The sequence below is a fragment of the Syngnathus scovelli genome, unplaced genomic scaffold (genome assembly GCF_024217435.2).
Source record: "Syngnathus scovelli strain Florida unplaced genomic scaffold, RoL_Ssco_1.2 HiC_scaffold_391, whole genome shotgun sequence".
Classification (NCBI taxonomy): domain Eukaryota; kingdom Metazoa; phylum Chordata; class Actinopteri; order Syngnathiformes; family Syngnathidae; genus Syngnathus; species Syngnathus scovelli.
The window spans coordinates 15,001-28,591 of record NW_026061488.1 but is presented as its reverse complement, the minus strand read 5'-3'; positions in this window follow the sequence as shown (position 1 = coordinate 28,591).

Genomic DNA, 13,591 nt, shown 5'->3' with positions numbered 1-13,591 from the left:
GAATCCGGCCTCCTCGCCCGGAGCGCTCGTCGGCTTCGGCGAAAAATGCACTAAGTGCCAAACCCCATTCATTTACAATAGCGTGTCCGCCAGAGGGCGCAGTTCCCCCCGCGGACCGGCCGGCGGGACCTCCGTGACCGCCTATCCGCCTGGTGGTGGCTGCGGGCCGGCGCGAATTCCGGGCCGCGACCGCTAACTTACGGGACCCCGATTGGCCCGCGGACCAGCCGGCGGGACCTCCGTGACCGCCTATCCGCCTGCGCTGGTTCCCCGGCCGGCGCGAATTCCGGGCCGCGACCGCTAACTTACGGGACCCCGATTGGCCCGCGGACCAGCCGGCGGGACCTCCGTGACCGCCTATCCGCCTGCGCTGGTTCCCCGGCCGGCGCGAATTCCGGGCCGCGACCGCTAACTTACGGGACCCCGATTGGCCCGCGGACCAGCCGGCGGGACCTCCGTGACCGCCTATGCGCCTGCGCTGGTTCCCCGGCCGGCGCGAATTCCGGGCCGCGACCGCTAATTTACGGGACCCCAATTGGCCCGCGGACCAGCCGGCGGGACCTCCGTGACCGCCTATCCGCCTTCGCTGGTTCCCCGGTCGGCGTGTATTCCGGGCCGCGGCCGCTCACTTACGGGACCAAAATTGGCCCGCGGACCAGCCGGCGGGACCTCCGTGACCGCCTATCCGCCTGCGCTGGTTCCCCGGCCGGCGTGGATTCCGGACCGCGACCGCTAAATTACGGGACCCAAATTGGCCCGCGGACCAGCCGGCGGGACATCCGTGACCGCCTATCCGCCTTCGCTGGTTCCCCGGTCGGCCACAGATGACGAATATTCGGCCTCTCGCTCTGGAAGTCCTGCCGACTTAGCCGAAAATTTTCTAAGTGCCATCGGCTCTCGCTCGGAAAAGTGTCCGCCTCGTCTGGTTCCCCAGCTCGGCCTCAGAATTCGAAAATTCGGCCTCTCTGAGGTACCAGGGGTAGGCTTTATGTACTTGGTCCCCCCAGTTAGTGTACTCATCACTTTACCCCCCTTTCGCAAAATATAGTCGGCACGTATGTGCAGAACTGTTTATTTTCATTTTAAAAATTTTCTAAGTGCCAGCGGAAGCTGTCACACGAACTGTCCGAGCTACCACGGTGCCCATCCCGGGCAGTGACGGCAAAAGGCCGATGTGTGTTTGATGGAAGTCTGAATAATTTCTAAGTGCCAACGGCTCAACCGCCGTAAAGTGTCCGCCTCGGCTGGTTCTCCCGGTCGGCCCGAACGAGCGAAAATTCGGCCTCTTCCCCTGGAGGTCCGGAACATTTTGGCGAATATTTTCAAAGTGCCAACGGCTGTTGCGCCGTAAAGTGTCCGCCTCGGCTGGTTCTCCCGGTCGGCCCGAACGAGCGAAAATTCGGCCTCTTCCCCTGGAGGTCCGGAACATTTTGGCGAATATTTTCAAAGTGCCAACGGCTGTTGCGCCGTAAAGTGTCCGACCCGGCCGGTTCCTCCGGTCGGCCCGAACGAGCGAAAATTCGGCCTCTTCCCCTGGAGGTCCGGAACATTTTGGCGAATATTTTCAAAGTGCCAACGGCTGTTGCGCCGTAACGTGTCCGACCCGGCCGGTTCCTCCGGTCGGCCCGAACGAGCGAAAATTCGGCCTCTTCCCCTGGAGGTCCGGAACATTTTGGCGAATATTTTCAAAGTGCCAACGGCTGTTGCGCCGTAACGTGTCCGACCCGGCCGGTTCCTCCGGTCGGCCCGAACGAGCGAAAATTCGGCCTCTTCCCCTGGAGGTCCGGAACATTTTGGCGAATATTTTCAAAGTGCCAACGGCTGTTGCGCCGTAACGTGTCCGACCCGGCCGGTTCCTCCGGTCGGCCCGAACGAGCGAAAATTCGGCCTCTTCCCCTGGAGGTCCGGACGACTTTGGCGAATATTTTCTAAGTGCGAACGGCTGTTGCGCCGTAACGTGTCCGACCCGGCCGGTTCCTCCGGTCGGCCCGAACGAGCGAAAATTCGGCCTCTTCCCCTGGAGGTCCGGACGACTTTGACGAATATTTTCTAAGTGCCAACGGCTGTTCCGCCGTAACGTGTCCGACCCGGCCGGTTCCTCCGGTCGGCCTGAACAAGTGAAAATTCGGCCTCTTCCCCTGGAGGTCCGGAACATTTTGGCGAATATTTTCTAAGTGCCATCGGCTCTTCCGCCGTAAGGTGTCCGACCCGGCCGGTTCCTCCGGTCGGCCTGAACGAGCGAAAATTCGGCCTCTTCCCCTGGAGGTCCTGTCAAGTTTAACGAATATTTTCTAAGTGCCATCGGCTCTTCCGCCGTAATGTGTCCGACTCGGCCGGTTCCTCCGGTCGGCCTGAACGAGCGAAAATTCGGCCTCTTCCCCTGGAGGTCCTGTCAAGTTTAACGAATATTTTCTAAGTGCCATCGGCTCTTCCGCCGTAAGGTGTCCGACTCGGCCGGTTCCTCCGGTCGGCCTGAACGAGCGAAAATTCGGCCTCTTCCCCTGGAGGTCCTGTCAAGTTTAACGAATATTTTCTAAGTGCCATCGGCTCTTCCGCCGTAAGGTGTCCGACTCGGCCGGTTCCTCCGGTCGGCCTGAACAAGCGAAAATTCGGCCTCTTCCCCTGGAGGTCCGTTCAAGTTTAACGAATATTTTCTAAGTGCCATCGGCTCTTCCGCCGTAAGGTGTCCGACTCGGCTGGTTCCCGATGTCGGCCAGAACAAGTGGAAACTCGGCCTCTTCCCCTGGAGGTCAGTTGAAGTTTAACGAATATTTTCAAAGTGCCAACGGCTGCTCCGCCGTAAAGCGTCCGACTCGGCTGGTTCCCGATGTCGGCCAGAACAAGTGAAAATTCGGCCTCTTCCCCTGGAGGTCCGTTCAAGATTAACGAATATTTTCTAAGTGCCAACGGCTGCTCCGCCGTAAAGCGTCCGACTCGGCTGGTTCCCGATGTCGGCCAGAACAAGTGAAAATTCGGCCTCTTCCCCTGGAGGTCCGTTCAAGATTAACGAATATTTTCTAAGTGCCAACGGCTCTTGCGCCGAAAAGCGTCCGCCTCGGCTGGTTCCCGATGTCGGCCAGAACAAGTGAAAATTCGGCCTCTTCCCCTGGAGGTCCGTTCAAGATTAACGAATATTTTCTAAGTGCCAACGGCTCTTGCGCCGAAAAGCGTCCGCCTCGGCTGGTTCCCGCGGTCGGACACAAAATGTGTCAATTCGGCCTCTCTGAGGTACCAGGGGAGGGCTTTATGTACTTGGTCCCCCCACTTAGTGTACTCATCACTTTACCCCCCCTTTCGCAAAATATAGTCGGCACGTATGTGCAGAACTGTTTATTTTCATTTTAAAAATTGTCTAAGTGCCAGCGGAAGCTGTCACACGAACTGTCCGAGCTACCACGGTGCCCATCCCGGGCAGTGACGGCAAAAGGCCGATGTGTGTTTGATGGAAGTCTGAATAATTTCTAAGTGCCAACGGCTCAACCGCCGTAAAGTGTCCGCCTCGGCCGGTTCTCCCGGTCGGCCCGAACGAGCGAAAATTCGGCCTCTTTCCCTGGAGGTCCGGAACATTTTGGCGAATATTTTCTAAGTGCCAACGGGTGCTCCGCCGTAAAGTGTCCGCCTCGGCTGGTTCCCCCGGTCGGCCAGAACAAGTGAAAATTCGGCCTCTTCCCCTGGAGGTCCGGAACATTTTGGCGAATATTTCCTAAGTGCCAACGGCTGTTCCGCCGTAAAGAGTCCGACTCGGCTGGTTCCCGATGTCGGCCAGAACAAGTGAAAAATCGGCCTCTTCCCCTGGAAGTCCGGCCGAGTTAAGGCAAATATTTCCTAAGTGCCAACGGCTGTTCCGCCGTAAAGGGTCCGACTCGGCTGGTTCCCGATGTCGGCCAGAACAAGTGAAAAATCGGCCTCTTCCCCTGGAAGTCCGGCCGAGTTAAGGCAAATATTTCCTAAGTGCCAACGGCTGCTCCGCCGTAAAGCGTCCGACTCGGCTGGTTCCCGATGTCGGCCAGAATAAGTGGAAATTCGGCCTCTTCCCCTGGAGGTCCGTTCAAGATTAACGAATATTTTCTAAGTGCCAACGGCTGCTCCGCCGAAAAGCGTCCGACTCGGCTGGTTCCCGATGTCGGCCAGAACAAGTGAAAATTCGGCCTCTTCCCCTGGAGGTCAGTTGAAGTTTAACGAATATTTTCTAAGTGCCAACGGCTGTTCCGCCGTAAAGAGTCCGACTCGGCTGGTTCCCGATGTCGGCCAGAACAAGTGAAAATTCGGCCTCTTCCCCTGGAGGTCAGTTGAAGTTTAACGAATATTTTCTAAGTGCCAACGGCTGTTCCGCCGTAAAGAGTCCGACTCGGCTGGTTCCCGATGTCGGCCAGAACAAGTGAAAATTCGGCCTCTTCCCCTGGAAGTCCGGCCGAGTTAAGGCAAATATTTCCCAAGTGCCAACGGCTGTTCCGCCGTAAAGGGTCCGACTCGGCTGGTTCCCGATGTCGGCCAGAACAAGTGAAAAATCGGCCTCTTCCCCTGGAAGTCCGGCCAAGTTCGGCGAATATTTCCTAAGTGCCAACGGCTGTTCCGCCGTAAAGAGTCCGACTCGGCTGGTTCCCGATGTCGGCCAGAACAAGTGAAAATTCGGCCTCTTCCCCTGGAAGTCCGGCCGAGTTAAGGCAAATATTTCCTAAGTGCCAACGGCTGTTCCGCCGTAAAGAGTCCGACTCGGCTGGTTCCCGATGTCGGCCAGAACAAGTGAAAAATCGGCCTCTTCCCCTGGAAGTCCGGCCAAGTTCGGCGAATATTTCCTAAGTGCCAACGGCTGTTCCGCCGTAAAGAGTCCGACTCGGCTGGTTCCCGATGTCGGCCAGAACAAGTGAAAATCCGGCCTCTTCCCCTGGAAGTCCGGCCGAGTTAAGGCAAATATTTCCTAAGTGCCAACGGCTGTTCCGCCGTAAAGAGTCCGACTCGGCTGGTTCCCGATGTCGGCCAGAACAAGTGAAAATCCGGCCTCTTCCCCTGGAAGTCCGGCCGAGTTAAGGCGAATATTTCCTAAGTGCCAACGGCTGCTCAGCCTTAAAGTGTCCGACTCGGCTGGTTCCCGATGTCGGCCAGAACAAGTGAAAATCCGGCCTCTTCCCCTGGAAGTCCGGCCGAGTTAAGGCGAATATTTCCTAAGTGCCAACGGCTGCTCAGCCTTAAAGTGTCCGACTCGGCCGGTTCCCGATGTCGGCCAGAACAAGTGAAAATCCGGCCTCTTCCCCTGGAAGTCCGGCCGAGTTAAGGCAAATATTTCCTAAGTGCCAACGGCTGTTCCGCCGTAAAGGGTCCGACTCGGCTGGTTCCCGATGTCGGCCAGAACAAGTGAAAAATCGGCCTCTTCCCCTGGAGGTCCGGAACATTTTGGCGAATATTTCCTAAGTGCCAACGGCTGTTCCGCCGTAAAGTGTCCGCCTCGGCTGGTTCCCGATGTCGGCCAGAACAAGTGAAAATCCGGCCTCTTCCCCTGGAGGTCCGGAACATTTTGGCAAATATTTCCTAAGTGCCAACGGCTGCTCCGCCGTAAAGTGTCCGACTCGGCCGGTTCCCCCGGTCGTCCAGAACAAGTGAAAATCCGGCCTCTTCCCCTGGAAGTCCGGCCGAGTTAAGGCAAATATTTCCTAAGTGCCAACGGCTGCTCAGCCTTAAAGTGTCCGACTCGGCTGGTTCCCGATGTCGGCCAGAACAAGTGAAAATCCGGCCTCTTCCCCTGGAAGTCCGGCCGAGTTAAGGCGAATATTTCCTAAGTGCCAACGGCTGCTCAGCCTTAAAGTGTCCGACTCGGCTGGTTCCCGATGTCGGCCAGAACAAGTGAATATTCGGCCTCTTCCCCTGGAGGTCCGGAACATTTTGGCAAATATTTCCTAAGTGCCAACGGCTGCTCCGCCGTAAAGTGTCCGACTCGGCTGGTTCCCGATGTCGGCCAGAACAAGTGAAAATCCGGCCTCTTCCCCTGGAAGTCCGGCCAAGTTCGGCGAATATTTCCTAAGTGCCAACGGCTGTTCCGCCGTAAAGAGTCCGACTCGGCTGGTTCCCGATGTCGGCCAGAACAAGTGAATATTCGGCCTCTTCCCCTGGAGGTCCGTTCAAGATTAACGAATATTTTCTAAGTGCCAACGGCTGCTCCGCCGTAAAGCGTCCGACTCGGCTGGTTCCCGATGTCGGCCAGAACAAGTGAATATTCGGCCTCTTCCCCTGGAGGTCCGTTCAAGATTAACGAATATTTTCTAAGTGCCAACGGCTGCTCCGCCGTAAAGCGTCCGACTCGGCTGGTTCCCGATGTCGGCCAGAACAAGTGAAAATTCGGCCTCTTCCCCTGGAGGTCAGTTGAAGTTTAACGAATATTTTCTAAGTGCCAACGGCTGCTCCGCCGTAAAGCGTCCGACTCGGCTGGTTCCCGATGTCGGCCAGAACAAGTGAAAATTCGGCCTCTTCCCCTGGAGGTCAGTTGAAGTTTAACGAATATTTTCAAAGTGCCAACGGCTGCTCCGCCGTAAAGCGTCCGACTCGGCTGGTTCCCGATGTCGGCCAGAACAAGTGAAAATTCGGCCTCTTCCCCTGGAGGTCCGTTCAAGATTAACGAATATTTTCTAAGTGCCAACGGCTCTTGCGCCGAAAAGCGTCCGCCTCGTCTGGTTCCCGCGGTCGGACACAAAATGTGTCAATTCGGCCTCTCTGAGGTACCAGGGGTAGGCTTTATGTACTTGGTCCCCCCACTTAGTGTACTCATCACTTTACCCCCCTTTCGCAAAATATAGTCGGCACGTATGTGCAGAACTGTTTATTTTCATTTTAAAAATTGTCTAAGTGCCAGCGGAAGCTGTCACACGAACTGTCCTAGCTACCACGGTGCCCATCCCGGGCAGTGACGGCAAAAGGCCGATGTGTGTTTATGGAAGTCTGAATAATTTCTAAGTGCCAACGGCTCAACCGCCGTAAAGTGTCCGCCTCGGCTGGTTCTCCCGGTCGGCCCGAACGAGCGAAAATTCGGCCTCTTCCCCTGGAGGTCCGGAACATTTTGGCGAATATTTTCAAAGTGCCAACGGCTGCTCCGCCGTAAAGTGTCCGCCTCGGCTGGTTCCCCCGGTCGGCCAGAACAAGTGAAAATTCGGCCTCTTCCCCTGGAGGTCCGGAACATTTTGGCGAATATTTTCAAAGTGCCAACGGCTGCTCCGCCGTAAAGTGTCCGCCTCGGCTGGTTCCCCCGGTCGGCCAGAACAAGTGAAAATTCGGCCTCTTCCCCTGGAGGTCCGGAACATTTTGGCGAATATTTCCTAAGTGCCAACGGCTGCTCCGCCGTAAAGTGTCCGACTCGGCTGGTTCCCCCGGTCGGCCAGAACAAGTGAAAAATCGGCCTCTTCCCCTGGAAGTCCGGCCGAGTTAAGGCAAATATTTCCTAAGTGCCAACGGCTGCTCAGCCTTAAAGGGTCCGACTCGGCTGGTTCCCGATGTCGGCCAGAACAAGTGAAAATTCGGCCTCTTCCCCTGGAAGTCCGGCCGAGTTAAGGCAAATATTTCCTAAGTGCCAACGGCTGCTCCGCCGTAAAGCGTCCGACTCGGCTGGTTCCCGATGTCGGCCAGAACAAGTGAAAATTCGGCCTCTTCCCCTGGAGGTCCGTTCAAGATTAACGAATATTTCCTAAGTGCCAACGGCTGTTCCGCCGTAAAGAGTCCGACTCGGCTGGTTCCCGATGTCGGCCAGAACAAGTGAAAAATCGGCCTCTTCCCCTGGAAGTCCGGCCGAGTTCGGCGAATATTTCCTAAGTGCCAACGGCTGTTCCGCCGTAAAGAGTCCGACTCGGCTGGTTCCCGATGTCGGCCAGAACAAGTGAAAATCCGGCCTCTTCCCCTGGAAGTCCGGCCGAGTTAAGGCAAATATTTCCTAAGTGCCAACGGCTGTTCCGCCGTAAAGGGTCCGACTCGGCTGGTTCCCGATGTCGGCCAGAACAAGTGAAAAATCGGCCTCTTCCCCTGGAAGTCCGGCCGAGTTCGGCGAATATTTCCTAAGTGCCAACGGCTGTTCCGCCGTAAAGAGTCCGACTCGGCTGGTTCCCGATGTCGGCCAGAACAAGTGAAAATCCGGCCTCTTCCCCTGGAAGTCCGGCCGAGTTAAGGCAAATATTTCCTAAGTGCCAACGGCTGTTCCGCCGTAAAGAGTCCGACTCGGCTGGTTCCCGATGTCGGCCAGAACAAGTGAAAAATCGGCCTCTTCCCCTGGAAGTCCGGCCGAGTTCGGCGAATATTTCCTAAGTGCCAACGGCTGTTCCGCCGTAAAGAGTCCGACTCGGCTGGTTCCCGATGTCGGCCAGAACAAGTGAAAATCCGGCCTCTTCCCCTGGAAGTCCGGCCGAGTTAAGGCAAATATTTCCTAAGTGCCAACGGCTGTTCCGCCGTAAAGGGTCCGACTCGGCTGGTTCCCGATGTCGGCCAGAACAAGTGAAAAATCGGCCTCTTCCCCTGGAAGTCCGGCCGAGTTCGGCGAATATTTCCTAAGTGCCAACGGCTGTTCCGCCGTAAAGAGTCCGACTCGGCTGGTTCCCGATGTCGGCCAGAACAAGTGAAAATCCGGCCTCTTCCCCTGGAAGTCCGGCCGAGTTAAGGCGAATATTTCCTAAGTGCCAACGGCTGTTCCGCCGTAAAGGGTCCGACTCGGCTGGTTCCCGATGTCGGCCAGAACAAGTGAAAAATCGGCCTCTTCCCCTGGAAGTCCGGCCGAGTTCGGCGAATATTTCCTAAGTGCCAACGGCTGTTCCGCCGTAAAGAGTCCGACTCGGCTGGTTCCCGATGTCGGCCAGAACAAGTGAAAATCCGGCCTCTTCCCCTGGAAGTCCGGCCGAGTTAAGGCGAATATTTCCTAAGTGCCAACGGCTGTTCCGCCGTAAAGGGTCCGACTCGGCTGGTTCCCGATGTCGGCCAGAACAAGTGAAAAATCGGCCTCTTCCCCTGGAAGTCCGGCCGAGTTCGGCGAATATTTCCTAAGTGCCAACGGCTGTTCCGCCGTAAAGAGTCCGACTCGGCTGGTTCCCGATGTCGGCCAGAACAAGTGAAAATCCGGCCTCTTCCCCTGGAAGTCCGGCCGAGTTAAGGCGAATATTTCCTAAGTGCCAACGGCTGCTCAGCCTTAAAGTGTCCGACTCGGCTGGTTCCCGATGTCGGCCCGAACGAGCGAAAATTCGGCCTCTTCCCCTGGAGGTCCGGAACATTTTGGCGAATATTTCCTAAGTGCCAACGGCTGCTCCGCCGTAAAGTGTCCGACTCGGCTGGTTCCCGATGTCGGCCAGAACAAGTGAAAATCCGGCCTCTTCCCCTGGAAGTCCGGCCAAGTTCGGCGAATATTTCCTAAGTGCCAACGGCTGCTCCGCCGTAAAGAGACCGACTCGGCTGGTTCCCGATGTCGGCCAGAACAAGTGAAAATTCGGCCTCTTCCCCTGGAGGTCAGTTGAAGTTTAACGAATATTTCCTAAGTGCCAACGGCTGCTCCGCCGTAAAGTGTCCGACTCGGCTGGTTCCCGATGTCGGCCAGAACAAGTGAATATTCGGCCTCTTCCCCTGGAGGTCCGGAACATTTTGGCAAATATTTCCTAAGTGCCAACGGCTGCTCCGCCGTAAAGAGTCCGACTCGGCTGGTTCCCGATGTCGGCCAGAACAAGTGAAAAATCGGCCTCTTCCCCTGGAAGTCCGGCCGAGTTCGGCGAATATTTCCTAAGTGCCAACGGCTGTTCCGCCGTAAAGAGTCCGACTCGGCTGGTTCCCGATGTCGGCCAGAACAAGTGAAAATTCGGCCTCTTCCCCTGGAGGTCCGTTCAAGATTAACGAATATTTTCTAAGTGCCAACGGCTGCTCCGCCGTAAAGCGTCCGACTCGGCTGGTTCCCGATGTCGGCCAGAACAAGTGAAAATTCGGCCTCTTCCCCTGGAAGTCCGGCCGAGTTAAGGCAAATATTTCCTAAGTGCCAACGGCTGCTCAGCCTTTAAGTGTCCGACTCGGCTGGTTCCCGATGTCGGCCAGAACAAGTGAAAATCCGGCCTCTTCCCCTGGAAGTCCGGCCGAGTTAAGGCAAATATTTCCTAAGTGCCAACGGCTGCTCAGCCGTAAAGGGTCCGACTTGGCTGGTTCCCGATGTCGGCCAGAACAAGTGAAAATTCGGCCTCTTCCCCTGGAGGTCAGTTGAAGTTTAACGAATATTTTCTAAGTGCCAACGGCTGCTCCGCCGTAAAGTGTCCGCCTCGGCCGGTTCACCCAGTCGGCCAGAACAAGTGAAAATTTGGCCTCTTCCCCTGGAGGTCCGGAACATTTTGGCGAATATTTTCTAAGTGCCAACGGCTGCTCCGCCGTAAAGCGTCCGACTCGGCTGGTTCCCGATGTCGGCCAGAACAAGTGACAATTCGGCCTCTTCCCCTGGAGGTCCTTTCAAGTTTAACGAATATTTTCTAAGTGCCAACGGCTGCTCCGCCTTAAAGCGTCCGACTCGGCTGGTTCCCGATGTCGGCCAGAACAGGTGAAAATTCGGCCTCTTCCCCTGGAGGTCCGTTCAAGTTTGGCGAATATTTTCTAAGTGCCAACGGCTGCTCCGCCTTAAAGTGTCCGACTCGGCTGGTTCCCGATGTCGGGCAGAACAAGTGACAATTCGGCCTCTTCCCCTGGAAGTCCGGCCGAGTTTGGCGAATATTTTCTAAGTGCCAACGGCTGCTCCGCCGTAAAGAGTCCGACTCGGCTGGTTCCCGATGTCGGCCAGAAAAAGTGACAATTCGGCCTCTTCCCCTGGAGGTCCTTTGAAGTTTAGCGAATATTTTCTAAGTGCCAACGGCTCTTGCGCCGAAAAGCGTCCGCCTCGGCTGGTTCCCGCGGTCGGCCGTAATAGGCGAAAATTCGGCCTCTTCCCCTGGAGCGACCTCCAAATTTGGGCGAAATTTTTTCTAAGTGCCTAAAGGTACCAGGGGTTGGGGTACCAGGGGTGCATTACCAACTGGTCTTTTGTCAACCCATGTACTTTTTCTAGAGTACATGGGTTGGTCCCCCCACTTAGTGTACTCATCACTTTACCCCCCTTTCGCAAAATATAGTCAGAACGAGCATGGGGGACGCAATTGTTTTCCATGCAAATCAATTGGGCCTGGTCCGAGCGCTGGTAACGGCCGCCAGCAAGCGTCCCCTGCTCGGATAGCAGAACTGAAGAAGGCACGGCACTTCCAGAGAGAGAGAGAGAAAATTTTCTAAGTGCCACATTTCTCAAAAATTTTCAAAGTGCCACATCTCTCAAAAAATTTCTAAGTGCCACATCTCTCAAAAAATTTCTAAGTGCCACATCTCTGAAAAAATTTCTAAGTGCCACATCTCTGAAAAACTTTCTAAGTGCCACATCTCTGAAAAATTTTCTAAGTGCCACAGCACGGCTGTGAAATATTCAAAGTCCTACAGGCATTGGCAGAATCCGCGGACGGCCGTCTGCTCCCGGCGGCCGCCGCGAAGCTACTACCCCCTCCCGGGGACGGCTGTCTGCTCCCGGCAGCCGTCCTTACCCCCCTCCCCCGTTTGCACCGCCTGAAGTTAGACCCGCCTTGGTAGGGCCCCCACCGGCCCCGGCTCGCCGGCGTTGGGTGGACGGTTCCTGCCCACTTGCGGGTCCCGGTCGCTTGGCAACCGACCGGGGAGGACCAGCCGCCTCCTTAAACACAGGCTGGAAGGGAAATCCGATCAAGCTACGGAGGACCGGCCGCCTCCATAAACTCAGGCCGGAAGGGAAATCCAATCAAGCTACGGAGGACCGGCCGCCTCCATAAACACAGGCCGGAAGGGAAATCCAATCAAGCTACGGAGGACCGGCCGCCTCCATAAACTCAGGCCGGAAGGGAAATCCGATCAAGTTACGGAGGACCGGTCGCCTCCCTAAACACAGGCCGGGCAAAAATCCACGAATGGCCCGTCAAGGGTAGAAGGTCATCCAAGGAAGGAGGTACCGGCCGCCTCCTTAAACACAGGCCGGGCAAAAATCTGCGAATGGCCCGTCAAGGGTAGTAGGTCATCCAAGAAAGGGGGGTACCGGCCGCCTCTATTAACAGGCCGGGCAAAAATCTGCGAATGGGCCCGTCAAGGGTAGTGGGTCATCCAAGGAAGGAGGTACCGGCCGCCTCCTTAAACACAGGCCGGGCAAAAATCTGCGAATGGCCCGTCAAGGGTAGTAGGTCATCCAAGAAAGGGGGTACCGGCCGCCTCTATTAACAGGCCGGGCAAAAATCTGCGAATGGGCCCGTCAAGGGTAGTGGGTCATCCAAGGAAGGAGGTACCGGCCGCCTCCTTAAACACAGGCCGGGCAAAAATCTGCGAATGGCCCGTCAAGGGTAGTAGGTCATCCAAGAAAGGGGGGTACCGGCCGCCTCTATTAACAGGCCGGGCAAAAATCTGCGAATGGGCCCGTCAAGGGTAGTGGGTCATCCAAGGAAGGAGGTACCGGCCGCCTCCTTAAACACAGGCCGGGCAAAAATCTGCGAACGGTCCGTCAAGGATTCTGGCTCATCCAAGAAAGGGGGTACCGGCCGCCTTACTAACAGGCCGGAGTACAGGGGGCGAAAGGCTGTCGATGGGGAAGGATCGGGGCCACGGCTAATCTAGCGATGCCCGCGTCGGGCGGTCACTCCGACGAATGAGCGGGGCCGAATCCGGCGCGAGGCGGCCTTCAGGCACGTGGTTCGAGACGACCTCACCCGGCTCTAGCCCGGAGGATCGGAGGCAACGGCCGTCTCCTTAAGCTAAGGCCGGACGAAAATCTGCGGATGCGGTCCATCCAAGGCAGACGGAGGTACCGGCCGCCTCGGTAAACAAAGCCCGGGCAAAAATCTGCGAATGGTCCGTCAAGGATTCTGGCTCATCCAAGGTGGGGGTACCGGCCGCCTCTATTAACAGGCCGGAGTACAGGGGGCGAAAGGCTGTCGATGGGGAAGGATCGGGGCCACGGCTAATCTAGCGATGCCCGCGTCGGGCGGTCACTCCGACGAATGAGCGGGGCCGAATCCGGCGTAGGCGGCCTTCAGGCACGTGGTTCGAGACGACCTCACCCGGCTCTAGCCCGGAGGATCGGAGGCAACGGCCGTCTCCTTAAGCTAAGGCCGGACGAAAATCTGCGGATGCGGTCCATCCAAGGCAGACGGAGGTACCGGCCGCCTCGGTAAATAAAGCCCGGGCAAAAATCTGCGAACGGCCCGTCAAGGGTTCTGTCTCATCCAAGAAAGGGGTACCGGCCGCCTCAGAGGCCGGAGCGAAGGGGGCGAAAGGCTGTCGATGGGGAAGGATCGGGGCCACGGCTAATCTAGCGATGCCCGCGTCGGGCGGTCACTCCGACGAATGAGCGGGGCCGAATCCGGCGTAGGCGGCCTTCAGGCACGTGGTTCGAGACGACCTCACCCGGCTCTAGCCCGGAGCGAATATCATCTCCAAGGTGTGGAGGCAACGGCCGTCTCCTTAAGCTAAGGCCGGACGAAAATCTGCGGATGCGGTCCATCCAAGGCAGACGGAGGTACCGGCCGCCTCGGTAAATAAAGCCCGGGCAAAAATCTGCGAACGGCCCGTC